Genomic DNA, 27246 nt, shown 5'->3' with positions numbered 1-27246 from the left:
GTTAACTCTTCCCTAGGCCTGTCAGCTATGAAGTTACAAAGCTGACATAGAGAACAACCTTATGGTTACTGGGGTGGGAAAGGAGTGGGAAGGGATAAATTGGGAGTTCTAGATTTGCAGATACTAACTAATATAAATAAAATAGATAAACAACAAGTTCATACTGGATAGCACAGGGAACTACATTCAATATCTTATGGTAACTTACGGTGAAAAACAATATGAAAACAAATATATATATGTTCATGTATGACTGAAGCATTCTGCTGTACACCAGAAATTGACACAACATTGTAAACTGACTAACCATCCATAAAATTTTTTTAATTAACCTAAATGTCTAGTAAGGAGAGAAACTAACCAGGTACGTATGAAGTAGTTTGGATCTGTGAATGAGATGTGTAATCCCAGAAATCTGTATAGCATCTTCACAGTGAAAATAAGCAAATTCATAGCGAAAATAAAAGAGTTAATTGTTCCCTAGGTCTGTCAGCTATGAAGCCACAAGGCTGAACAGAGATCTTCCTAACTCTTCCTTATCAAAGTATAGTAATGTACCTAAAAAGATGTAAATCTTTTTCTTGCTCTGAAGAAATCTACTGAGTTCTTTTAAATGGTATGCTTAGACTATAACCCTCACACCTGACCTGTAGTCTTTTTTTTTTGGATATGTGGAAAAAATATCATCTTCTTCCTTTACATCTGCCCTAACCCTTGCAAGTTTAATCTGTCAGAACCTTCCTGGAAGCAAAGTGCTGATGTTTTGGCTCCAGTCCCTCCCAAGCAAGGCTGATTAGCTCAGGTTAATCTGTAATTTAGTCTCTAGCCATTCCATAACTTTACAGGTTGGGCTGGCTGCCTGTAAAGTGATCCATGAGTCCATGTTTCAACCATAAACTTTAAATGTTGTACATCTGCATTCTAATCTAAAGCAGCCTTAAAGACAGCAGCTGGCAGCAGGCTATAGCTCACAGTGCCTGCCAAGGAATCCAGTCATTGGTGTGTTCACAGCCTTGGAATTATCGCTGCTGTAACAACCAAACTCGCCTTGGATCTTCACTTCAAGCTGATTGGTTCACTTGGCTGTGCTTGTGTTTATTTCTTTCAAAGGTTTTGTTACATTTCTTAGACAGCCTCATATTTGGCATGTTCTCGGGGGAACCGGCAAGTCAACATACATCATTTCATGGGCTCCTTTTGACTTTCTGCATCGTATCACTATACCAGGATCTGGGTGGAATTTAGGGCTGTGACACATCACCTCACGACAGGAAATTAAGTTAGGGCCATCATTCAGCTCTTACATGCTTTGTTGTACTTAGGTACTGAAGCATAAAATACTAGCCTTTTTGGTCCTTGCAACTATCTCTTTATGTTTTTTTCTCATTACCTTTAGTCAGTTAACCATGTTTAACTAGATTCTGTGTTTTCCTATGAGGCAAAGCATCTTACAGATCTTCTGTTCTCCTTTCTACCTACATTTCCTTCTCATTACGCAAACAGCTTCTTCCCTGTGTTGTTGCTTCTCCATCTACCCCACGCAATTCTGTCCAATGAACTTCCTCAAACTCTGTTTTGAAATCCTGTGCTTACCATACTAAGTGAAGTAAGTCAGACAGAAAAAGACAAATGTCATATGATATCACTTATATGTGGAATCTAAAAAAAAAAAGATATAAATTTTATTTATAAACCAGAAATAGACTCATGGACGTAGAAAACAAACTATGGTTACCAAAGGAAAAAGGGAGGGAGGGATAAATTAGGAGTTTGGGATTAACAGACAGACACTACTATATATAAAACAGATAAACAACAAGGACCTACTGTATAGCACAGGGAACTGTATTCAATTTTTTGTAATAAGCTACAGTGGAAAAGAATCTGAAAATATAAGTATACATAGGAATGTATACATATAAACTGAGTCGCTTCACTGTACACCTGAAACTAACATTGTCAATCAACTACATTTCAATAAAAAAGTTAAAAAAAAAACTTTCCATGAGACCCTAATTTGCCACTAAAGAAATTCCCTTCAAACTTCTTGATCCAACCAACCAGATCTAATTACTCTCCTGAAACACTCCAATCACACCCTGGGTCTGATTTTTTGCTCACCTTCTCCTCATTCTTTTTAGCTAAGTAAATGCAGCATTACTTCAAGGATCAGCTTAACCAATCTTGTTCTGCAAAGCCCCCTCTATCACTCCAGAGCCTCAGAGATAAGTATATGAGCCAAGACTCTTGCTCCTGTTCATTCTCAATAACGTTATCTGAGCACAGTATATACTTTATCTTGTATGATTCTCACAAAACACCTATGAGGAAAGCATTCTCAGTCATCCCACTGTATGGGTGAGGAAACTGAGTCATCTGTATGATTAAGTCACTTGTCTATTTGTATATGGCTATGAAGTGTTCAAATCCTCATCACATTATTGTAGCACGTCCTCCAAAGGACTTCTTTGAGATGCCCCTAGTTCACTCATTTGGCCAGCTTGCCTTTGCATGATATGCATATAACTTCCACCACTTTGTACAAGCCCTAAGCCCTTTCAAGGCAGATACCCCTTCTCAGTGTCTTATATATAATAATTAAGCGAGATAATTACTTGTACTGTATTCTCCATCAAATCGCTGTAGTTTCCTTGAGCACACAGGACAACTGTACCTCACAACTCCTTTGTATGTTGAAATGATCACATGATTAGTTGTGGCCGATGAAATATGAGCAGAAGTGACATTTTTTCTCAGGTGGATGCTTTAAGAGCGCATTTCACCACTGTTATTTCTTTTCCTTTGCTGAGACTTTCAAAGAAGCTCCAGGTAAATGCCATGCTAAGAGCCTGGGTCCTGAAATAAAGACCACACAGAGTAGAATACCCAGCAGACTTAGGCTAAGTCTGAGAGAAAACCAGCTTCTGTGATTTTATCACTTAGATTTTTGGGGAGTTGTTTGTTACCACAGCACAACTAAATCTATTTGAATAGTAACAGAGTACTCCAGGTATCTGTGGAGGATCATGATGATGACTCACATGTATAAGCAAAATCAGAAGACCTCCCCAATTACATTTAAGATAGGCAGAATCCACCCGCAAGAAAGGTGGTAAAACAAAGAAGTTTTAACCCATGAGAATTTGATCCTTAAGAATTTTCAGCTCAAATGTGGTCACAGACAGGTGCTGGATTCCAGCAAGGCCAGTTTTGATTTCAAACTCTTTTTAGAAGTTTTGTATATATCACAATTTTTCTATTTAGAGAAACTGTTACTTTTCTATTTTCCTTTCATCCAAACAACTATTCTCCAGGCCACTCTCTTACTCTTCCTTCTTTGATATGTTTCACTCTTCAGTTTTTAAGAGTCTCCAAGTGTGTACAATAAACTTTCTCATCAGAGACTATACCCAGAGCAGCCTTCTGTATTTATCACAGTAGAATTTCCAATCTCCCCACCTGTAAAACAAAGATAGAAAAAGTACAGAGCACTCAGCCCAATATAACCAAGGAGCATGGGAGGCTCTTGGTAACTGAGTTTTCTCACTCATGGATGAAGATGACCTGCGCTGGTTTCAAATTATGTTGAAAACATATTGTTTTATGTTCATGGTTTAGCTTACATTTTGCAATTAATATAATGTAATCACTGTTCCCATATGTGAACAAAGTTCTCCAGATCACTACAGCACCTCCCTGAATATTGTATGGTACTACAGCTAGAGCTGAAAATAGTGTAAGAAATGGTCTGACTATATATTTATTTCATGAGATTCCTGGAAGAGTAAAGAAAACTATTCAGATATTAAATAGCTATTGTTTGTAATTTACAAATTACAGAATATATAAAATCCATAATAAAAATATGACTTCAGAAGAGTCTTAATTTTTAAAGTTCCAGTTAAGTGAGGCTATCTTGTATTATGTTGAGACAGGCATTCCCTAAATATAGGCTAATCAGAATATTCATGGAACTCTTCCTAATAATGACATAACAAGACCCCTTTCTAAAGGAACCAAATATGCCGATTAGACATTTGGAAGACCAGACAATACATTCCATAATTAAACTGTTGCATATTTCCAACATATGGGTGAGTGGCAAGGGAAAGGAGGGGCGAGTCAGGAGAGATTCCTGGGGGAAAACAATAAATAACACTGAAAGTATACTCCAGGGGCAGAAATATGAGTGCCTTTGCCTTTCTATTGCTAATACCTACAGCTGACTGGAAAGCTTCTGAGCTAAGGGTCACTATACACTAGAAACAGTAGCCCTTGCTACTAATTTGGACTATCTCAGCCAGCCTTATTGAATTCTCTCCAACCCCCAGAGGCTAAAAAGGTACTGCCATACTTAGTTATTCAATAAGGTTTACTTTTAGGCCTCACTGGTGTGGCTTGGTTGTACGTTCAGCATCCTCTAGTTTTAACATATTGAGCAATCAATTTCAACTTGTTATTGTCATTGGGGTTTGAAAATTTAATAAGCAATTACCTGAACACATTCCTTTATGTTTTTAATTTCTACTGAGATGCTGTTCCATTTCCAGGCCTACAGCAATCATGCCCTGCAGAATATTTAATTGAATGAGCCCATAACACAAGCCTTTTTCTTGACTGTGTTTTCCCAGCGTGAGTTATGAATCTGAATGAAGCACTGTCTTCCTAAGGAGGGAGCCAAGACTCAGTGGAAAATTGCAGTGATCTGACATGGATGGATACAACTCATCTTTTTAATGTGGAAGGAACCAGGAGACCCTCCTTTATACAGGACACCTTTCCTGTAAGATGAATGGGAAATGCTTTACCCTTCTATTTTCAGAGGCACTGCTGCAGAATTGCATATATATACATCCACGCTTATATATACACAGGTGTACATATATACATATAATTACGTATGTGTATATATTGTATGTAATTACTTATGTGTGTTGTATACTTTGTGGTGTTTGTTGATGGCAACCACACAGGAAGTGGTGGTCTTTCAATTATTAAAGTCTTTGCCTGTACAAGTATTGTAGAAAATTATTCTGGAAATTTAAGTAGGAGGTTCATGGTATCTAGTATTTGTTTCCCTCTTATTTGTATCTGGAACAGAGGTGGGCATATTTTTCTGTAAAGGGCCAGATGGTAAGTATTTTTGGCTTTGCAGCCATACGGTCCCTGTCTCAGCTCCTCAGCGCTCCTTTTTAAGCGCAAGACCCGCCCTATAGACAATAAAGAAATGAGCGGGTGTGGCCTTGCTCCAATAAAACTGTACTTACAAAAACAGATGGCAGGCCAGATATAGCTCACTAGCCATAGTTTCCTAACCTCTGGCCTCGAATATATAATAGAACAGATATTTTTCTATGTGTGGTTTTGTTTGTTTGTTTTATTGGTTAGTAGGTTTGGGTTTGGGGAGGGTTATTTTATTTTATTTTATTTTGGGGGGGGCAAAAGCATGAACTTCTTTCCAGGAGCTTCCTCAACCAGTCTCTCCCCCTTCTTCTACCCTATGTATGCTGATATCTGATATTTCAAAGGATTTTGTCCTTTGGCCTAGTTTTGGAAGGATACACTTTTAAACCATTTCTGACTTCATTTGTCATTTAATAAGTTATGTCTCTCAAAATTTACCTTTAGTCCAGATCTTTCTCCTAAATGCCAGAGCACCATACCTAATGCTATATAAAAGCCTCTACCCAGTGCCTAAATTAGAACTTGTGTTCTTTTCTACCAACTTGCCATACTTCCTGCCCGGGCACAGGAATGAGCTATTCCCTGGGGTATCTAAATCCTTTCCTTCCAACTTCACAACAACTTTTTCTGGTTGTACCTCCTAAGTGGCTCTCAATTCTTTTGCTTCTTCTCCATCTCCACTGTCTCCACTCAAATTTTTTAAGTCTCATCGTCTCCTTCTGGAAATATTGTGAGAACATACGCATGGATTCCCCCTCTCCAGTCTTTTTCTTTTTTCAGAAGCACATCGTAGCACACTCAACTTCTTTTCTAAAATGTTACCTTTCAACTGAAAAGCTTCAATTATTTTCTCTTCCTACAGAAAGACCTCCAGAGGGTAAGAAGCCTTCCCAGCACCAATCTACCTGCCCCGCCTTAGTGTCCTTTGCCTCGCCTCAGCCCAACCCCACCGTCCCTGCAAGTCCCTGCTGAGATCGTATTGGACAGAACTCCTTCTCCAGACAGCGCAACACCCCTGTGATCACAGCCTTTCCACATTCCGCATACTACGCCATATTTTATGCATACAAATATGAAAAGAGTGCATAGTACAATTGGGACTGCCAAATCAAATAATCATAAAAGGACGGTTTGAAAAGCAGCCCAGCGTAGTGATTTAAACACATAACAGAGTACCGAATGACATTACCTGAATGTGAGTCTGTGTACCACTTCGCTGAGTGATCTTCAGCAGGTGACCTAGCCTTTTCTGAGTTTTAGTAACCTCATTAGTAAAATAGCGGTATAAAACAACCTACCTTAGAAGATTATTGGAGAATTAAATGAATGATTTATAAAGCACTTAGAACAATGTCTGGCATAGGAAGTGCTATAAAATACACATGGATAGATACAGACTTGGTTATATATATGTACAGACCCATATAGACCCATAAATATGTATGTGTGTGTGTGTATATATATATACACACACACACATACACACATATATGTATGTATATTATACATATTATTAATCAATTAAATCCAGAATATGACAATCTGTGCTCAAGCTGAAGGAGGATAGATTTTTTTTTTTTAAAGGAGACATTCCCATGGAACTTGGGGAATCAACTAACAATTAAGCAGCAGAACCAGGCTTTAACCCAAGCCAGTCTGCCTCCAAAGCCCTTGTTCTGTACTAGTGTGTTCTCAAGGATTATCTTTATTTTAAGGAGTAAATGAGTCTTTTATCACAGAATTCTTTCATACAAAAAGTCTACTGCAATGTTCTTATTTTCTACATCACACCTAGACTTAAATAAGAATTCATGAGAATGAATCCTGAGACTTTTGTCAGTTATGCTTTCCTTTATGCCATTCTTCTACTGGAAGCAATTCTGATGGAGAGGAGAGAGTCTCAGCCAGAAGTCTGGGGTTGCAGGTCCAGGGCTCTCTGAGGCCCAGGGCAAGTCACATTCATTCTGGTGAGAGTTTTCTCATATGTAAAGTGGAGGTGGGAGTACTTCCCTCACAGCACACAGGAGAGAATTAAAACACACTGCCTGCAAAAACACCTGTAAATTTTAAAGAATTTTATACACAGGCGGTAGTGTTATTGGTCCCCAAATCCCACGTATCATTTAAGACCCACCTCAAGCTCCAGAACTTTCACACAACTTTTCCTGCCTATTCAACCTCAAGGTTCACCTGCTGTTATAAACTAATCATTTACTGTCTGTAGCACTGAGGCAATTCTTAATAATAAGCTTTTTTACTTTTATTATCTCACTGCTTTATTACTTAAGAGTTTCTGTGTGTGTAACTGTTTACCCAAGGAGTCTCAAAGCACCTGGATAATGTATGCTGTGTGTGTGCATGTGTGTGTGTGTGTGTGTGTGTGTGTGTGTGTGTGTGTGTGTGTTTGTAGGGGATGTCCCACTGTTTCAACGACTGTGCCAAGCACATGGTAAGGTTAATAAATACTGTTTAATAATAAAGGGATGAATTGAACACAGGGAAAACAGGACCAAATGTCACCTGGTCATCTTAAAATAAATAATGGACATGTGTATCTTACCAAATTAATTTTGGATTTACTCTTCACTGTTGAGATAGATAGATAGATAGATAGATAGATAGATAGATAGATAGATAGATAGATAAAACAAGCTAAATGATCTTTTTGTTTATAGAAATTGTTAGTCACTAGCTTAATTCTGGAATACAAATAGCATGAGCACCAACTGGGGGCCAGCGCTTAGGTTGACAGGAGAGAACAAGATGACAGGCTGTGGAATTAAGGGAGAAAATGAGTGAGATGACTCTAACCTCAATCCAAAACCCCTTTTTCTAAATTAAATTGGCTCTCTGCAAGGCAAGACTGAGGACCTGACAGACTGAAGTAATGCCTAACACATACTAAGTACTTGGTTAATGAAGGTGTTTAACACAATGCACAATATGTAGAAAACGGGCTTTGAGGAGTCAGAGGACAGTATGACAACTATTGCATACAGAGATTCGAGTTGAACTGCATAGGAGATGAAACAAGCAATATATTCTTAAAGAGCAGGACTTAGAGAAATGGTATTGACTGTAAAGACAGAAAAAATCCAAAGTGCCGAGTAGGCAAGAATTCTCTAGCAGAAGTTTTCACCAACCCTTTTCCAAGTATTTCTGTGGCATTTGTCAACTTGTGCTTAAATACTATGATTATACATTCAAATTTTAGCTAAGTATTCCCTCTCCCCCTTAACACTTCCTTATAAAACCGAGTCTTATTCTCACATTAGTATTTTGATAAAGGAGGAATTCTCATTCTCTTTCCCTTGAGGCACTCTAATTTTCATGAAAGTAGAAATCATGGGCCTTAAGAAGAAAACGTAAATATGTCATGCCTTTGGAAGAAAAGAAGGGAAATGAAGATTTATTTAGATTAATTATGAACCTCGTAAGTGTACACTCTGTTTGGATAGACTGTTTACAGCTGGCTTTTAACTCATTCTCTACATGAGTAAATGGCCCACCAACTGATAGTTGACTAGGGTTTCAGGGATCTTAAAAGTGGCTTTCTGTCGGCCTTGAGAATGCCATGCTACTTAAGTATACAGGGAGCTTTAAAAAGCCCAAGATCTTTTAGGTATGACAAAACAAACAAGCTCTGTATTTTTGAAATAGTCACAAAAGATATTCAGAAACCTAAAATGAAGTTAATTAAACTCCTCTTTTGCTCTTTGACTCATTTGAGGCAGCAAACTGACCCTGATTAAAGTGAACTTCTTTCGTGTTCAGTATTCATTTTTCTGCAGCAATACTAGCGTAAGTGCTTCACGGACTAAAGTAGTTCAATTGTATTCCTTGATTTGGGGAGGGTGAGAAGAAATGGGAGATGGGAAGTGAGCATCCCAGCCAGAAGTTGTGCAAGACATTCTTTATGCCAAGATTTTATTTACCAGAGTTCTCGTAATTATCCAGTAGCTATGATAAACTATGTCTATGCAAATTCAAGGCGAATCTCAAAGGAGAAGGTTCCATGTTGCTGTATGCCAAGCACTGTACTTCTTTGTTTTACACTTTCTCTCCTTCCTCCTCTCCCCCTCTCTCGTTCTTTCTGAGTTAAAGGCAAGTGTGCCAAGAAGTCCGAAGAGGAGAGAAACATGGTACCATCCAGACTTCAAGTCAACAACAACTAAAAACCAACAAAACAATGAGTTGTCCTAAAGAAAACCTGTAATAGCAACTCTTGTACCAGTTTTTTTTTTTAACTTAAAAATGTACATTGCTTTAAAAAGCAAATATCTTATCCATTCACTGACTGATTTCAACAAATGCAAGAGCTCTGCTAATCTTTCTCAGCTCTGCATTCCTCCCATCACTTCACTGCTTTAGATATTTGCACTGTGGAGGGGTGATCAATTAGATGAATAAGTCCCATTACTTTGTGGTTAATAAAAGATTTTATATTCTGAGATGCACACAAAAATAAGTCAGAGTCAGCAGTGGATTTATGGGTTGGGGAGCAGAAGGAAAATTGTTTATCTAACAGATCATGGTCTTGAAAAAGCTTTTATTGTCTTGGCAGGCTCAATTCCATTGCCTTTGCCTCCTGAGCCAAAGCGAGAACCTGTCCAGATTACAGATGTGAAGACCAGAAAGTACTCACAACCTAGGTCCAACTCGTCCCTGCAATGTTATTTTCGACAAGCTGGCATTCTGGAAATCCCTCTTTCAATAACAAGATGTTATCCAGAGATCAGCACATCCACTTAAAGCTTCCTTTGTTTTCCTCATGTTCTGAGTGATGTCGGGTAAGCACATCTAGGCCCGCTGACTGCTTTCTCCGCCTACGGCCCATCCCCATGCCTGATTACCCCTATAATAAACCCCTGTCCTCCAACACAAAGCTCCAAAAAGACTGAAAGCCAATTTTTATACTACTCCTTACGTGCTACTTACTTTTCTCTACTTGCTGGTTGAAATGGCTCTAATATGCCCCAGCACTGTTCCCTTCAGGCTAAGAAGAGCATTGATGTACGCAGATGAGCTCAGAAGCCTGGAGATTCAGACACCTGTAATGCAAAGGAGAGAGCCGAGCGCACATGGGAGGCCATTCTATTCAGAAGAAGCTACAAAGTCTAAACTAACAGCAGAGGAATGAGGAGGCAATCCAAAGGCAAGGACGGAAGTCTTCCCATGTGGCTGCGTAACAGAGAGGAGATCCTACAGCACCCAACAAACTGTCTCCATTTGGAGACAAGTCACGTGCTGGAGAAAACTCCCTGACTCACTCTTCCAATAATGTGGATACGAATGAATGGGACTTTTGTTCAACAGCACTTGAGAAAAGCTCAACAGAAAATTCCTGTCCTGACTCTTGAAACACTTGTTTTCTGGGTAATCCCATTTACACATGTGTGCGTTATCCATATCTGGGTGCTTGTTTCCTCTGCAGGCATGCCTGTGACTGGGCTCATCAGGGACATATATTAGCTTCCACTTAGAAGAACTGAAATTTCTTTCACCTTCTACCCAATAGAAGCATCTTTTCTGACAAAAAAAATAGAAGAAATCTTGAGGCTTCTGTGACTTGTAAGGACCAGCTGTGCAAACGAGGCTGAGTATCTCCGTGTAGAGAGGACTTCCTATAGTTAAGAGTGAGGACCTACCAAACGGAAAATCTCAAAACTAATTTTTAAAAAAAGGAGAGGGGAAGACAAGGGAGGGGAGGGGACAGAAAAAAATGTTGGTTATAGTGGGGGGAGATGTAGGAAAAATTATTTCCAAGAGGAGCCACTGTACTGGTGATCCTTAAGGATCTTTGAAGTTGTTCACTAGCTTTAAACTGCATGAGTCTGTCAAGAAACAGAATAAGGGCTGGCTCTTCAAGAGAACAAAATGTCATATGCATTCACATCCATGTCATTACACGAGTCAAGTCACAAGATGGATCCAACTGTCCCTGCGTTAACAGCATGTACACTTGTCCATTCAAGTCTCACCAGCTCAGCCCATGATCAGCAGGTCCAAGTCTGTGACATGATAATCAGCTTCATGTCAAAAGTGCGCCCAAAACTCATGTCATACTGTCTAGCTACATTTAATGCCTTCAGATCCCAGCGTGTCTGTAGTAGTCTGCATGACTCGTGTACATTTTCTTTCTGATCCATTAAAACAAACAGAAATTATGAAGGAACAGGATCCCATTCATCTGTACTTCCTCTCAGTCATCTGATAGGAAGGTACTTGACACTGCATGAATCCTTCACTGAAAATAAAGTATTTCCTAACTGCGCACTCCTTTAAATAAATAACCACGAAGCAGTCCTTCATTCTGAAATACAACCAGAAGGAGTACCTTGGCTAATGTTCACATATTAACATTCCAGACTAGCAGTCTCAACCATATGCCCTAGATGAATGCTCAGCTTTTCCGTTAAAATGTATCTAGCCCCCGGATTTTGTTTTGCAAGGTCCTGAGCTGAGCCGTGAAAAACTTTCTAGGAACATCAATATTCTCATCTTCCTGTGTAGCTTTCAGCTGTATGGGGAACCAACTGTAAATAATGAAAGAGGAAGCTTGCGGCCAGTTGCACCTTCTAAGGCCTCGGGTCCATATCTGCAAAGAAGATTAAGGTGAGAAGGGGGTGTCAAGTCAAAAGTCAATGACAAAAGCCAAGTAGGTTCTTATGAACAGCATTCAATGGCACAAACTCTCCTCTGGTTACCCTGGCCCTGATTCAGTACAGCACAAGATTGCAAAACCGAGCAACACACTTACAGGAGTTAAGAAGGAATAAATTAAGCTAGACTCCCTGAACTTTTAATTTTTTCATATCTCTAACAAGGACGCTGTAGACATTATTACATAGTCAAAGGACGGTGATAATACACTGATACTCAACTGCTCCAACCCAGAACTGGAAACCAAGATGAGAAATAAAAGACAGAGAGAGGTAAGGGGGTGACTGAGGCTCACCGTGGAAAGATGCTTCTGACAGCCATGATCAATACATGAAATGATTCGCTGCTGGATGAATACATCCAAGAGTGAAATTAGCAACTTGGGGAACTCGTCGTCAGCAAGTTTCATGCAGAGGAAGATGTCTGTCATTCAGGAATACCCTTGAAATAATTCCTGCCACCGGTAAAGCACAAGTAGCGTCAGGTCTTATGAGCCCCAACTCAGAGCAGCAGGCACCTGCCTGCCTCCCCACATACCTTCAAAGTGACCTCCCTTCCACCAGTACCTACTACAACAGCTCTTAGAGTCACAGAATTACACAAACTTACTCTGTTTCACTCAGAACCTATACGTGCATCAGGAATGCAACATCAGTGGAATAAATTCAACGTGACGTCAACAGTTTCACTTACGCAAATGTGAAAAGAACCGTCAGCTCATGATATAGCCTTGGAAGTGGTGCTTCCACCGAATAAGGTAAAATGTTTTTTTTAAAAAGGAACTTGAGAAAATAGAACAGCCCTCCAGTTTGGAAACCAGTGTTTAACAACGTGATACATTCCGAGCACCAGATGGCTCAGTGTGGTATAGTTAATTGAAAGCCATAGACCCCACATCTACAGTCAGCCTCACACATGGCCTATTAATTTGATTGTCACATTGGTTTGCCCACTGATGTTCCTGGAACTTTGCAAATTCCCTTCTCCTCCACTCCAACACTTCCTCTCCCAAAGCAACTCAAGCAGATTTTTTTCCATCCCAAAGGGCAAGCAAATGTGTCGGATCTATAGTAAGCTGGGTCTCTGATTAAAGACTGACCCAAAAAGTTTCAGGGTTTTCCATGTTTACGTTTCTCTAATTTATGAAAGATGTAGCAGACTTGATGAATAAGTAAATCATTTTGTTAAGAATGGAATCTTCCCACTTAGGGAAGGTGTTATTTCTAGACCTCTAATGCAATCATTCATTAAAAAAATACCTGGAAGAAATTAACATACACACACATGTACATGCGTACCTGTACATATACACCCAAGCACATGTGCACACGCATACACACACACAGCTCTGAGTACCTAGAGTTTCTGCCATAAGGACTCACAAATAAGCCATTAATATGATGCCATGGAAGAAGTCTTCGTCTGTCATCTAAGTACTTGAAATTCTTAAGTAGACAGTCCCAACATGCTTGTGTATTTGGCTTCTCAGCACTAAGCAAATTAGAAGAAATAAACTAAGGGGTGTGACGTGACTCAGGAGGGAGAGCGGAGGCGAAAAGGAAAATAAAGGACAGAGAGAAACAGGTGATACTGCTTGCCTGACTGAACAGAAAAGAAAACTTACACAGCATAAGCAGAATTACAAGAATGTTACAGTGCAGAACTGTGAATGTTCAATAACATTATAATAATTTGTTTGACAGGGACGACTTTATTGAGCTGGGAAACCAGGGCTTCATCCAGCACCGCTGCCCCCTTGACAACATTACCTTTTCAATCAGTGGCGTCCATTGCTTCCAGGGGCAGTAACCCTAAGCCAGGTTCAGGAGAGTCATGGCTTGGCTTGAAGTTTCAAAAGAGAATTTTTAGGCCAATATGAGGCATCTTGTCAAAGTAAGTATTTTTCATTTTAATGGAGAGAGACTTCATTGGAAGAGAAAATCATTCTTAAAAATACAGAGATAGGATTTTTGAAAGTATGCTGTCAGGTCATAGGGGATTTAAGACCATAAAGTTTCTTCTGTAAGTTATACAACAAGAGAGGAGAAAGCGACCACACAAGGACAATTACCAAAGAGAAATGGAAAAGCCCTTCCGGTGCTGGAATGAACTGGAGAAGAGTACGAAGGGCAAACGGTTTCATGTGAATGATGTTGTCTGACGCTTGCATCTCTCCAGACTAAGGGTTGACCATCAAAGGGTGGGGAAATCTTAGAAACATCTAGATTGGTTTGGAGAAATCTAACAATACTGTGTCCTGGTACCTTGCTCCCCTGGGCTACCTTTCACAGGATCTGCAGTAAATATTCTTGGTGCACCAGTCTCTCAGATACCACTAAACCTATCCTCCAGAGCTCTGCTGCAGACAGTGTCCATTTGTGCTTCAGAGAGCTGCCCCACTGGAGAGCCCGAAGTGCCTGAAAGTTTGCAATCCCTTCAGGGTGGCTAGGAGCCAATGACGACAGCCAGTGGAGAAGTACCACAGTCCGGTTCTCTTGCCTCAAGGTGAAACAAACTCCAGGGTAAAATGCACATGCCTCAGGGGATGAGGCTGAGCGTACAACTTCAACCAAAATGGCAACCTGTCTTTTCTGCTTCTCCCACTCTCTTACTGCTCTCTCCAGGGAACAATTTGTTTTAGTACATCACTGGCATTCCAAATCCTTGCTTCACAGAAACCTAATCTAAAACAGCTGGTACATGAAGTGGCCTTAGAAAGCAGAGTCTATGGATGGGAATCTGGAGTTTGGTCACATGTCAGCCAGACATCAGTGAGGATCACATCATGATATGTGGAATGGTGATAAGCCGTGGAAAGCCATCATTATGTTGTTACTCTGTAGGCGTCTGTGGTCAGCTGGGAAAGGGTACAGGTAGAAGGGGTTGAACTGGCTTTTGCAGGGAAATAACCTGAAATAACCTCTGAAAAGCACAGCAGAGACCTTCCTCTGAAGGGAGAGAGGGGACTGTCCCTCAAGAGACAATATAAACCTTAAAGCAACAGCCATTACATGGTGCTGGGTCCACAACCAGGGTAATACTTGGGTTCCAGAACCAAGGGGTGGATAGAGTTTCCTACCTTACTGTTACACCCACGAGCATATTTGGAGAATCTCTGCTTCCCACCTCTGAATTTTTAAGCTCTGTGGGTCTGAAAGTTCCAATTCCCAGAGGAGAACAATTCCACCAAGGAAGACAGTAAGAGCCCTACTAAATCTAAAATTTTGGTTGCCATTGTGTTTCGTGGATTCTTCACACAAACAGACCAGTAAGCAAAGGAAGGGATTACCACCTGGACAGGGGTAGCTGATGCTGATCATAAAGATTTAGTGTCAATATTATGCATTAGAGCTCAAATTTGGTTCTCAGATCTTTTAGTGTTCCAATGACCAATGTAATTTTAGATACTGTGTATTTTAATTTCATAATTTTCATTTGGTTCTTTGTTATAGTTTCTAACTGTCTGCTGAGATTCCTTGTTCTTTAATTCATCAGGGGCATATTTTCCTATCACTAGTATAATAACTCTTGTAAAATCTTTATCTGCTAATTCCAAAATCTGTTTCATCCCCAGGTCAGTCTCCATTGACTATGTTTTCTCATGGAAATGGGACCCATTTTCTTTTTTTGCCATATTTCAAGTTATATTGAATTGTATCACGGACTTTTTGAATTATTATGTTGTAGACACTCTGAATTCTGTTATACTGTTCCAAAGAATGTTCATCTTTGCTCCTTATTTGTTTTATCAGGTAATTAACTTGCTTGAACTAAAACTGACAATTGTCTTCTGGGCTGCAGCTCAAATGTTAGTTCAATTTTTTTTTTCTCTAAACATGGCAGCTTGTCCTTCTCCAGTCTTACGTGATTCAGGAGTTACCCAGAGAGTTTTTAGAGTTTATGCACAAAATTTGCAGAGAATTTAGAGTTTCCTCTCTCTGGTTCCCTCTTTTCTGTAACTCCTCCTACATCACCAGCTGTTGTAATTGCCTCAAACTTGGTCCTCTGGTTTTTCAAGCCAGAGAAAATACAGTTTTTCTCTCTGACAGATTTACATGCTCCGTACAGTACGTAAAGAGGCCTGTCCATAGGCTAGAAGGTATGAAAATGGGAAAACCCTTTCATCCATACTATTCCCTTCACCCAACTGCCAACTCTCCTCCAAAATCTTCCATTTTTCAAATTTCCTTCAATGCCTTCAAGTACTTGTTCTTTTATGCTCTGTCCAGAGTAGACACTTGGTATCGGTGGGACGGTCACCTAGGGTCAGCTTTACTTGTCATAGAGGAAGTACAGCTCTTCCTCAACTTACAAATGGTGTTATATCCTGATAAACCCCCTACAAGTTGAAGATATTTTAAGTCAAAAATGCATTTAATATAGCTAACCTACCAAACATCATAGCCTACCTGAAACGTGCTCAGGACACCCACATGAGGCTACAGTTTGGCAAAATCATCTAACACAAACCCTGTTGTATAATAAAGCTTAGAAGATCTCATGCAGTTTATTGACTACTGTACTGAAAGTGAAAAGCAGCGAGGGTGTATGGGTTGTTCGCCCTCATGATTGAGTAGCAGACTTGAAGCTGAGGCTCCATGCTGCTGCCCAGCATCACGAGAGAGTACTGCACTGCCGATCACTAGCTGGGAAAAGACCACAAGTCAAAACGTGAGCTGCAGTTTCTACTGAATGCGTATCACTTTCACAACATCATACAGTCGAAAAATTCGAAATCTAATCATCGTAAGCCAGCGACTGTCTGTACATGGCAGTGACTCTCCCAACAAGTTTTAAGTATGACTGAACAATTAGGGCAATCTTAAATGCAGGTAACCCGAGCTCAGGCTCCTCAAATGATGGTCTGGTTTGTCCCACCAAGCCGTCTACTCAAACAGCAGAGGTGCTAAGAGTGAGTTTGAAATGGGTGTTAAAGGAAAGAGATTATGAGAGTCAATTTTGGCCTTGAGACCAAGTATAGCAGTGGAGATCTTGTTAATCTTTCCTTAGAAATCACAGCCAAACAGATTTTTGAAAAAGCTTTGAACTCACTGGTAAAGCAGTACAAGGTGAATGGTAGCAGACACAGCTGGTCCCCTGCCCAAACACCCTCAGATCCCATCAACTCCATGAATCCACCCCTTAGCTTCCGCTGTTCCGTCAGAACTTTACGTATATGATCGATTACAGGGGATTGCCTTCAGGTTATGAGAACAACACTGCTGGAACTACCAGGGAGTTTATGACCAATCATCCACTCCCCACCCTAGCCTTGTAGCCAATGTAATTGATTGAGTAACTGACACAGGAGTGAAAAAGTCCAGCTTTTTTGGTGCAAGATGAAACAAGCACCAGGTCTCATTTATGCCCCAGAACCCCTGCCAAATCAGGCTGATAGTAGGACTTTACCTAACTTTGGACTTTTGCTTGTTTTTTACCCTTTCATATCCTGCTTCCTCCCTTGCTTATCAGCTTATTCTGAGAGCACTTCCTTCAGAATTCATATGCACTTAAGTCCCTGGCTCAAGGTCTGTTTCTGGAGACCCTGTCTTAAAACACTTCGTATTCAGTGTGTTGCTGCCTCTAACAAGGCATGAACACAGCAGAGTAAAGAAGGCTGAGGGACGATGTGTCCACAGCCTCAGAGAGTCTTGCCAGTGCATCACAACAGGTGTCCCGTGCCAGCATAATGGCCCAAATGACAAGGTGTGCCTCGCCACACTTTGACAGATACAGAAATCTGTCCAAACCAGCAGATACAGGAATGAATCTTCCCAACTGTGGCAGAAACTAGCAATACTATGAAAGATAACTCAGAGGGGAAAAGCCCCTAGCCTATTGTCCTCACTGCTCCAGAAGCTTCTCTTGTTCAAGACATCCCTAGAAAAGAAACAAAAAAATAGAAAGGGAACATATTTGACAGGTAAGAATTTTCGCAAAAGTGCCTATGTTTTGAACTATCCAGTGCCTGAGATAATAATATACATTTGTGAATGAAAAGCAGATCAAACTGAAAGAAGTTATTTATTTTTGGAAGATTTGAGCCTTCCAGGCAAAGGCAAGGTCAGTTATATAAAATTCATTAATATTTTAGATTTCTGCAAATTTTTAATCCACTTAAGCTTTCATTAGATTAAAATTTAGAATTTTCAAAGTAATTTCTCCTACTTAATGAGAAAGGTAGGAATTTTTATCCCTCTAATAGAAGAGACAAAAATGAGGCTTAAATGCTTAAATGACTTGCCTTAGGTCACAAACAAACTAGTTACTGCAGAAAAAATATTCAAAATAATTTTCTGACCTTTAAGTCCAATTCAGTGTATTTCCACACCTTGGGAGCAGTGGGGGACTTAGTAATGGAAGCCTAGGCAAGACAGTTAATCATTTTGATCTCTACCTTTCTTTTCTCTGTAGCTTGGTCTCCACAATGTACAATCCACACTACTCCTAGCAACCCTTCGAGCCAAATTTTATTACCTGGAAGATTGTGGACATACGTATGAAAGGCACTGCTTGCTTCTCCAGAGAGACACTTTAAAAGGCACTTAATATACCTGAGAGCTCTCGATGTTCTAGTTCAGCTTTTCACAAGCTCTTCTATTTGTCAGAATTATCCAGAGGTTTTAAAAAAAAACACCTACAATTGTTACCTATGACAACCCAGAGGTTTAGATTTAGGGGATCAGATATAGGCTCTTGGCTTCTGAATTTTTAACATTTGCTCTGGATGATTCTCATGCAAAACAAAGTCTGAAAACTTCCTCTCCTACCTGACATTGCTTTTAGTGCTGAACTCTGGAGTTAGATTTTTATTCTCTCTTCTTTGGCCCTGGGAACCTTGTGTGGCTTCTCCCTCCCTAGACTCCCCCAGTCTTGTCCCAGTTCATCACTGGATTTAATTCAGTGACTCCCCAGTAAATATTCCTTTTTAATGTGATACCACATGAGACTGCTAAGCTCCTCTAACCCCTCAGTTTGTTTATATTAACTCAGGTGATTGAATCTTTTTCACATCCCACCCTGAATGCATTTTACTTTCTCCCCCACTCTCAGTGGCAAAAATGATTTCTTCCAACCTGGTATCAAGTAGCCTGAGTCATGATCATTTAACCTCCGGTGGCTATGACTCCCAAAGTCAGTACATTTCTGATGTAGTCTTTCTACACTACTGAATAATTGGATGTCCATTCACTTTCCAACATGTGCTTCCCACCAATATGCGGGGACATAAGAGCAGTATAGTATTATCGTGAATAATAGCCTTTTCCTTTGAATATTACTTTTTAAGTACAGACAGGCTCCTCTAAATTCACAAAAATAGCCTCTTGAAAAGTGGCAGCAATCTTCAATATACTGCCATACTTTGTCTCTTCCATTATAAATAGTTCTGGGGATTGTCCTATTTATCAGAAAAGTAAACCAGAATACTGCATTAACCACCTTCTATTTCCAACCTAGAAAAGAACGGGTGAGGTTTTTTTTTTTTTAAAATCCTAAATAGAAACCTATTTGATGGTAACTTTAAGAAAGCCATTTATACTTAGCTCGAATATTATTTCCCTTTAATTCAGCAGTCAAGGGAGGGCTCTAAGACTGCTTTTTCTTAGTGAATTGTAGGACTCTCTGCCTTGATTAAAATAGAGGCAGAAGACAATCAGGATTCTATGTTCTTAATCATTTAAGGGCCATGTCAGGGAAGAGGCAGGCACTCTAGGGCACTGGGCAGAGACACTCAGGAGTTCTGGACAACTTAATCTATGACCCTTTCACACAATATATGTTTCTCTGACTCCTCCCGTCGACAATCAGCATAGTCCCTTTCTACGTGTATAATCAAGGAAATGCTAAGCTACACGTGTAAATGAATTACAGAGTAAACCCAGAGTAAATCAGAAGTCCTCGTGCATCCTCACAAGGAAGACGGCACATGTAAAGGAGCACACACTCTGCTGGGGTTCCTGGAAAAAGTACACCAGTAATTTCATCCCTGGTGTCAAATTTAACCTAAAAAAATCTGTAAGAGTTACCTTGGAACAGTTCTTCATAAAAGATTCCCTATATGATATACAAACGAAAAAGAGGACACTCAGAATAATTTTGACTGAACACCCAGATTCTGTATGTACTGATCAATGTCACAGACGCAGTAAAACTAACAGTTCTACCTAACTGAACAAAAGGTACTCAAGAGATCCACATGTACCTTTAATTTAGCTTAGACTCAAAGAATGAAAACAAAAGGAATTTCATAGATGTAGAGATCACTATTATAATCTTACCATAAGAAGAAGATAATTTAACACACCTGTTTTCTCTGAGCGATCAGAAGCACAAAATACTAAATTGAAGCATAAGGCAGCAAGTATTTCCAGATTTTATAAATGTCATTAAAAGTGACTCTTCCAAAGAAGCAAACTGAATGATAATAGTTCCTGAAGCGCTCATTTTCACAAGTGTTGGCAGGCAGGCAGCCTGACTGAACAGCAGCGGGTGTGGTCAGAGGTACAGGTACGGACAATCGGGAAGAGCCATTGGCTTTTGAAAGATGATGTCGGGGTACTACACAGTTCTTGACATACAACTGTTCTGCCAGACCACCATTTCCAAATGAAATGGGTTACGCTACAAGGCAGCTCTGGGACCTAGAGCTGTAAATGCGAAAGATTTTTAAGCATACCGTTTACCCACCTCTTCACCAGCAATGGAAAAATCTTTTATCTCAAATACTGTTAAAATCCCAATATTATGTGAAATCCAAAATTGCCCCAAATACACTTCAGTAATGTTTTCATGGAACTGTACTACTTCAAAGATAACTTGGGGTCAAGTCAGGTTCTTTACAATTTTATCCAAGAAAAACCAATCTTCACCTTGTACCTTGTGATGTGATGAGAATGAATCTCATTCTCATCTCTTGCTTGTCTGCTATATATAGAGCTCAGTGGATCCTAACAGGATGATTGTCAATAACTGGGACACTTGAAAGGTGTTTATGATTTCCTATTTTGTACTTAACATTTTGAACTTGAAATCACTCAGAAGACAAAGTATTGCTTTCTGGTCTAATTCGTTCATTCATGTTGCCATGTGTCAAAATGCTTGGTAGGATCTTTTAAAAGAGGTGAGTTTTACCCAATTAGGTCTCTGTGAGGAGCGGCAAAGGAATGACCTCTCATTCTGGGGTTAGGATCTGTCTTGAGTTCCACGGTTTCAATGTTCCACTTGAACACTGAATGTCTGAATTACCTGATAATATGAACAACATGAATTCTGAGCAAGACAGCATAATGTGAAACTCTGCCTGCCCAGGAAAATACAGTTGACTATTTACTCACTTTGGAGTTCCTGGTTCCTATCTGTTATGGCATAGATGAGTGCCCGGGTGCACAACGAGGAGGCAGAACTGAGAAGAAACGAAATGTTATACAGACAAAGAACCCTGTGTGAGAATATTAAAGTCATCCCTTACATCTCTGAAAATTAAAATAAAGACTAAAAGAAGTCCAGGAGAATCTAGTGCTACCTCCCGCATTACGGGGTGGAAGAACCACGTGGGTCGTGGGGAGCAGAGTGTGAAGGAGGAAACATACATACAGCTCCAAGGATGTTACCACTCACCTCCATCTCCACGTCCAAACAGAAGCTGAGGAAGCAGACTATCACAAAACTCTTCAAACCGCTCTATTAATACTTATTTTCTATTATGCCCCAATTACACCAAATGTAGAGATCGTTCCATGTTGATTCTCTTGCCCCTTTTCTCTGGGCTCCTGTCAAGTTTCTTGGATGCTTTTGAGGTACCAGCATATGAGGTGGAATGAGGAGGGGGCACGGCCCTCTTTATCTTTTGTCTAAGTGAATACTGCTTAAGACATTTCTCACTCCCACCCACAGAGCACCTTCAGGTTCTGTGGTTCTCTCTGCTACTTATCAATGCATGAGATGCATTCGTTCCTCCCATATCATCCTCAACTCAGGGATTTCAGTGCAATTTTCTCTGTAGCGTCTAGTCAGCTGATATGAAAACACATGGTTGGTGCCTCCTTCTAGTTTTGCTGCTGCCCTGAGAACAACCTGGAAAGCAGGCTCAATGCAGAGTTTAAGAATGAACATAAGGGGGAAGGTCTAGCTCAGTGGTAGAGCACATGCTTAACATGCACGAGGTCCTGGGTTCAATCCCCAGTACCTCCCTTAAAATGAACAAACAAACAAACCTAATTACCTCCCCCCAAAACAAAAACAAACCAAAAATAAGTAAATAAATAGTTTTTTTTAGAAAAAGAATGAATGTAGAAGATAATGTCTGGGGGCAGGTCTTGAAAGACAGTGAGAACTGGCCAAAGGAGGAAGGAGACAGCGAGCAGAAGGGGCGCTCAGCACAGGGAGTACCACACGTGCAGGCATGGGGGAGTAACGCAGGGCGGTGTGCGGGGCGGAGCTGTTAAGCAGCAGCAGGAGATGAAGATGAAGGATGAGGCAAAGCCAACTCAGGTGGAGTCCTGACAGTCATCTACGGGGTTTACACTTGGTTAGTATCAGAGCATCAGGTTCCTTAAGAACGGCGCGCATGGTGGGGAACAGGCTGACCATAAATGGGGAGGAGGCGTGGCAAAGGCAGGGGAGCTGATTCCACGGGCCACCTGTCACCCTCCTCAACACTAGTTGTGACTACAGAGCCAGAGTGTGACCTGTGCAGCCTTAACCTCTATGTTGGCAGCACTGCCCATGAGAACAGAAAAGGGAGATTTTCATCTAGTATTTTCACGCCTCTGCAGGGAAAATAATCACGGTCATAATCAATTTTTATAGTTGCCTTGCAACTGTGTCTTAAACAACCCTGGTCTACAAGAGCAGCCACAGTCTCTAAAAAGATTGCACTATGTGTTTCTTCACTAAACAAAAGCTGTTTGAGTATATTAGTGTACATATATCTATACCTATATACATTTCATTTTACTTTTAAGTGAGAAACTCCATTTATAGCACCATTACAGTATATTATGGAGTGGAAAAAAAAACAAGTAGCATGTATAGAAATAAAAAGCTAAAGGATAATTTCATGACTGCAATGTTAAGGAAAACTATGAAATCATGAAATATGGAATAAAATTTTTTTATAAAATATTTCAAATGTACCGACAAGCACAGAAATAGAACTCCTATTTACTCCCCATGCAGCTTTAACAAGTGTTAGTATTTTATCATCTTTACCTTAGATTTTTTAAGAAACTAAGTTTTCCCGATATAAACTGGATGCCCTTTGGAGCCCTCTCCCATTCCCAGAAGGAAGTACTTTTTCAAGTTCAGGTGTATCTGTTCCTATCTTACATTTTTCTGCAAATGTGTATACCTAGTAACCATGTAGAGTTCTTTTATTTACATATATAGCTTTGTATTGTACTTTGCCTTTTTCTATAAAAGTTATGTTTTAAAATTAATCTAAGTCAATACATGTAAACTAATTACCCATGATCTACATAACTCACTGTCTATTCATTCATTCCTCTGTTGAAGGATTTTGTTTTTAAATCTTTACCATTGCATGTAATGCTGTAAAAAGCATTCATGTACGTGGTTTTTCTTTCTCAGTCTGTATGCAAGAGCTTCTCCTAAGTCTGCACCTAAAATAGGAATTCAGTCATTGTTAGTTCTTGATCACTGTTACAAAAAAATTATCAAACTGCTCTTTAAAATTATTGCAGAATTCACACTCTCTTGGATAGACTATACTATACAGGGTAGACCTGCTGTTTCTTAATGTTCTTACCAGTCTTGATACTGTCAGTCTTATTTATTTGCTATTCTGATGAGTCAAAATACACCTCACTGTGGTTTTAATGCACATTTCCCTGAGCACTGGTTAGGCTGAGCGTAATTACGTGTGATAACTAGTCATTCTTGTTTCTTCTCAGAACTGCCCATTCATATCCTTGGCCCATATTTCAGTGAGTTGTTTCTATTTTTCTTAGTTGTTTGTGTAAATTATCAATTCCTGATCTACCTTTTTGTACAGCTGTATTTTTTACAAGTATTTTTTCCAATCAGTGGCTTGAATTTTTTTATTAAAAAATTTTGATGTAGGCATATTATTATTTTATTTGTTCTTTTTGTGACTTAAGAATCCCTTACTACCCTAACATTAAAGAGAGAGTCTAATTTTTTTTTAATCTTTACTCCTTTTGGAATTTATTTCTGTGTATAATGTCAGGTAGGTGTTAAGGCTTTTTTCCCTGTAAGGATAACTAATCACCCTAGCGCTGTTTACTGAAGAGTTAGCCCTTTCGCCATTGCTTTGTAACAGTGTCTCTGCTATATGCCCAAATTTCATTATATCCTTGTTCCTGGGCTCTGCTTTCTGTGTTACCGATTCATCTTTCTCTCTCTGAGCTAAAAACATGCATGTTGATTTTTTTTAAATAATAACTTGAAGGTTAAAAAATAAGTTTATCCCAAATTCCCCAGATCACAATTTTAGTGCCACAAGAGTAAGTATTTAATGACTTTTCTTTAGTGGCAACATATAATAGAGGGCATGCATGGGCTTCAGACTCCAATAGCCCTGGGCTAATCCCAGCTGGCCAGGGGCCACCTACACGTGGTTATCCTCTGCTGCAGTGTTCGTATCTGTACAATGGAGAAAAAGAAAAATAATCCTCTGCCTGATTATGATTATTCTGCTTATCTCCTTCCTTTCACAGCCCTAGGCATAAGCTGCAATGATTTTCATTTGTTTACTTATCTCTTCATATAAGCAAGAATTTGGAGAAGTCCTTCCATTTGCCACCATATTCTCAGTACCTACAATAGTGACTGATGTATAAGATAAATAATCCACAAATGTATGTCAAATGGTCAATAAATGAATGAATTACTAGATTTTAAAACAAGTTTAAAGCAAAAGAATAGTAAATTTGCTATGAATATACATTTTTTCATTTTGTGTTAATGTTGCAAAATATTTTAATAATACTATAAAAACTTATGATTATTTCTTGAAAAGCTGAAAGGGACAGACTCTACCTCCTAAAGATATTGAGAGGCAGGAAATTGCAGTATGCGTTGGAATGGTCATGAAAGGTCTCAGGGGACTCTGAGAAAATTTCTGAAAAATGGATAGGATATAGATAAGCAGTAAAGACTCTTCCAATAAAGGCGACAATAAGTCAAAAAGTTCTCACTGGGGAATGAATATGGAATGTTTGAAATGGGAATTTAACAGCAAGGTCAGTAGACATGGGAAGATGTGAAGTGAAATTTTACCATTTTACCTACTAAAACACCTCCCCTTCTGCTATTATTTATATATAAATGTATGTCATATACATGTATTTACATATGACATTAATAGACTTATTTATATATGACATTATATGACTTAAAATATTTCTCTGTGGAAAGCACATTAAATGAGAGACTGAAATCCAGTCTTCTTTCAATATCAGGATACACACAATATTAAAACTTGCAATCTTAGAGAAACCAGCCCCTCTATTGGATTCCCAGTACTTCCTGCTTCCTGGTAGGATGTGTGCTGAGTATTCTAACAGTGCTGTCAAAGGAAAGAGGTAATTAGATCTTTCATATGATTTTAACATTGACTTCAATTACCAAAGTAAACTAACACTGATTTTGAGTATCAAATTAAATTAGCTTAAATGGGTAGAATTTTGTAAAACCAGAAAATTATTTTAAGTATAAGGGTTCCTAAACTGAGTTTCATTTTCACACAGTATGTATTTTAATTGAAAACTTGGCTCTTTATCCACTGTAATATCAAAGTAAATTCTACTTGTGTTTAATATTTAAAATGCTATGATATTTCATCAAAGTAAGAGGTGGCTGAAAATTACATAACAATCTGTCATCTGATTAGAGATTTGTCAATATCACTAGCATTTGCATTTTCGCTGACTATGGAATTCCAGCCATTTTTCAGTTGTCCTTTCTGAGTCCTTTCTCTCTCATTCATTAGTCTAGTGGCCCCTTGACTAGTGTCTCCTACTCATACCAAAACATAAAGAATTCATCTGGCTAAAATTTAAGTTCTTAAAGAAAAAAAAAAAAAGGAACCATGGGCAAAGACTTACCCAAAGAGACTCAAAAAATTGACTTTTATTATGTGTGGTTAATGATTTTGATTCTAACAATGGTTTCAAGAATCTCAGAATGTAAATAAAAGGTCTATTCTTGAAAAGCCCACCTAACCCATTAAGGAAAATACTTAACCAATCAAATGCCACTGGAGGGCAATGAAATAGACTTTTCTTAAGCAGGTGACCCAATCAGGCTAAATTTCTCATCTCTAACACACTGAAAATACTTATATTTTCAAGCATATTTACATAAAATTCTTATGCAATAGCTATCAATTTCTCTGTTTTAGAGAATGAGGTTGAATTAAAAACAGAAGATGAATTTTAAATGCTATCTAAGAAGAGTAAAGTTAGAGCAAATCCCAAAGCAACAACTGAAGAAAGGACTTTCTGAAAGCAAGTTCTGTATTGATCAATATCATCAGTACCTTGACCCAACTGCCAAACCAACTACTGTCATCGTGGCTCCTACCTTTTCACTGTAAGTATCTCTCAAAATTTCTTTTCTGATTTCCTTACATGTCTGCCAAGTGTATCATTAATTATAAGACAGCATTTCCAATACTCATACTGTACAAGGTTCATCCTGTACTCTTGAGAACTGGCACGCCAATGAATTGGTTTGGAAGGGGGTAGGAAAAGAAGGAATAAAAATATTTTGCATAGTATTACTGGAGACAGGACTCTGCTTTAGGTGGAAATAAAACTCACCTCATGGCTACCTCCCCTCCCATTTTCTTATTCAGGCTATAGTAAAGGCTAGAACCTAGCTCTCCTCACTGAATTCAATGTTCTTTCCATTATATAATAAAATATTTAGCATCTCTGACTGGAACTGTCACTTGGTTTTCCATCAATATATCTGGAGTGGTCAAAGACAGAAAGAAGTTGGGAGTATGACTCAAAGTCTTCTGGATGATAGAAATAACATCATAGCTAATAATCAACTAGAGTGAATAATCTCAAATACACTGGCACCAAATTTGGGAAGGCACTATGTGATCTTTCTTAGCATCAGATTTACTATTATATTAGTTTACTATGCTTAAACCACAACAATTAGGGGAATTTCAAGAAATACACTGAACAAAATAATTCAATTTTTTTTTCATTTCAGTATAAAAGCAAATGTGTAAAATACCTACTTTGTGAAAATTCTTAAAACATTTCCAAAATTAGCCAAAAATGAACGATTAACAGTTGTGTACTGTAATTTTTTTTCTTTTTAAAAATCTGTAACTTTTTACTTTTAGTTTTCAAAGAAGTATTCAGAGATAAAGTTACACATAATGCCTTCAGTTGAGTA

This window comes from Camelus bactrianus, chromosome 3 (genome assembly GCF_048773025.1).
Source record: "Camelus bactrianus isolate YW-2024 breed Bactrian camel chromosome 3, ASM4877302v1, whole genome shotgun sequence".
Lineage (NCBI taxonomy): Eukaryota > Metazoa > Chordata > Mammalia > Artiodactyla > Camelidae > Camelus > Camelus bactrianus.
The sequence above is the reverse complement of the archived record's forward strand: the minus strand, read 5'-3'. Positions refer to the sequence as shown.